General features: G+C 50.8%; 1 non-coding gene across 1 annotated transcript in view; it reads right to left on the minus strand.

The window, feature by feature from the left end:
- Nucleotides 1–1,570, minus strand: part of LOC128199043 (small subunit ribosomal RNA) — a 1,903-nt gene extending 333 nt beyond the window's left edge. The window contains exon 1 of the ribosomal RNA XR_008251747.1: nt 1–1,570. This exon is cut by the window's left edge and continues 333 nt beyond it. This is a non-coding gene — a ribosomal RNA (small subunit ribosomal RNA).
- Nucleotides 1,571–2,500: the final 930 nt, after the last annotated feature.

Genomic DNA, 2,500 nt, shown 5'->3' on the forward strand with positions numbered 1-2,500 from the left:
CGCGCGTGCGGCCCAGGACATCTAAGGGCATCACAGACCTGTTATTGCTCAATCTCGTGCGCCTCGAAGACGCCGGTCCCTCTAAGAAGAACTTTAATACGCCGCCAGTGAGTTGCGCGACCGGAGTCGCGCACACCTAAATGACGACGCCTATTTAGCAGGCTAGAGTCTCGTTCGTTACCGGAATTAACCAGACAAATCGCTCCACCAACTAAGAACGGCCATGCACCACCACCCACCGAATCAAGAAAGAGCTGTTAATCTGTCAATCCTTCCGGTGTCCGGGCCTGGTGAGATTTCCCGTGTTGAGTCAAATTAAGCCGCAGGCTCCACTCCTGGTGGTGCCCTTCCGTCAATTCCTTTAAGTTTCAGCTTTGCAACCATACTCCCCCCGGAGTCCAAAATCTTTGGTTTCCCGGAAGCTGCCCGCCGAGCCATTGTAGTAACGTCGGCGGATCGCTAGATGACATATTTACGGTTAGAACTAGGGCGGTATCTAATCGCCTTCGAACCTCTAACTTTCGTTCTTGATTGATGAAAACACCTTTGGCAAATGCTTTCGCTGATGTTCGTCTTGCGACGATCCAAGAATTTCACCTCTAACGTCGCAATACGAATGCCCCCAGTTATCCCTATTAATCATTACCTCGGAGTTCTGAAAACCAACAAAATAGAACCGAGATCATATTCTATTATTCCATGCACGAAATATTCAAGCGGCATTTTGAGCCCGCTTTGAGCACTCTAATTTGTTCAAAGTAAAATTGTCGGCCCATCTCGACACTCAACGAAGAGCACCGCGATAGGATTTTGATATTGAACCGTCGCGTTAACGACGGCTCACCGACGATATGCTCCGCAGACGTGTCAGTATCACCGCGGATGCGGTGCACCGACAGCGCGGCGCACAAATGCAACTACGAGCTTTTTAACCGCAACAATTTTAGTATACGCTATTGGAGCTGGAATTACCGCGGCTGCTGGCACCAGACTTGCCCTCCAATTGTTCCTCGTTAAAATATTTAAAGTGTACTCATTCCGATTACGAGGCCTCGTAAGAGTCCCGTATCGTTATTTTTCGTCACTACCTCCCCGTGCCGGGAGTGGGTAATTTGCGCGCCTGCTGCCTTCCTTGGATGTGGTAGCCGTTTCTCAGGCTCCCTCTCCGGAATCGAACCCTGATTCCCCGTTACCCGTGACAACCATGGTAGTCGCAGAAACTACCATCGAAAGTTGATAAGGCAGACATTTGAAAGATGCGTCGCCGGTACTGGACCGTGCGATCGGCAAAAGTTATCCAGATTCATCAAAATTAACGACTTCGGACGCGAGGCCCTCCGTCGATTGGTTTTGATCTAATAAAAGCACTCGTCCCATCACTGGTCAGAGTTCTGATTGCATGTATTAGCTCTAGAATTACCACAGTTATCCAAGTAACCGAGTAAGATCTAAGGAACCAAAACTGATATATTGAGCCATTCGCGGTATCGCCTTAATACGGCTTGCACTGAGACATGCATGGCTTAATCTTTGAGACAAGCATATAACTACTGGCAGGATCAACCAGGGAGCAGATATCGATATATCATCTAAGCTCTCTTCCCCCCGCCACACGACCCACAAACACACACCCACACTTCGTCCCCAACCCGGAAGCTCGACGGACACACGTCGCACGCGACAGGCGGGGGAGTGGGTGGTGGTGTGCGTGCGTGGCAGAGGGCCTCTGAAGCACGTGATCGCGCCACGGCTCCGGCGAACGGAGCGCGGCGCGGTGCCCGACATTGTGCAAGAAGAGCGTACACGACGCAATCTCACAGGACACGTCCTCCGACCGCACAGAAAAGTATGCCATTAGACACTCTCGCAGTGCTGTCGTCGGGTCCCAAAGAAACTTGAACGTTCTATGAACGAGACGTACATACCACACACGGCGCTCCACTGCTAGAGTGAAGCCGTAAGTGTTTTAACAGTGACTCTGCGGAAAACCACACGTGGGTCGTCGCCCGGAGTGTGAGAGACCGTCATCCAGACTCACTGATTGCTCAATCAAGTTGGGAGTACACATTGTTCCAGGGCGACACACGATGCCGCCCCGCACACAGTAAATCAAGCTACCGACACCGTGGTTTGTGAATTTCTCGCCGTACGACGATTATACATACTACACGGGGTGTGGAAAAGCGTCAAACGCGATTCCGTCGGTTGCAACGCCGTTGTTTTTTTTTGTTTTTGAACGTACGCGCGCGCGCACACGCACCACGTTGTATATTCGTATATATACATACGTACACACACATATAAATTAATATATTGACATGTACGTACGTACGTATATATTCAAACATATCGCAAAACACAATAACACGCGCGCACGCGCACACGCACAACACGCGCCGTGTCACGTCGACACCCGAGAAGAAAAGCGAGCGCCACCAGACTCTCACACAATCACCTCAAACGTCGACGCGCCACGACCCTGTCATAGTAGTAAACGCGC

Source organism: Bicyclus anynana, chromosome 18 (assembly GCF_947172395.1).
Source record: "Bicyclus anynana chromosome 18, ilBicAnyn1.1, whole genome shotgun sequence".
NCBI lineage: Eukaryota > Metazoa > Arthropoda > Insecta > Lepidoptera > Nymphalidae > Bicyclus > Bicyclus anynana.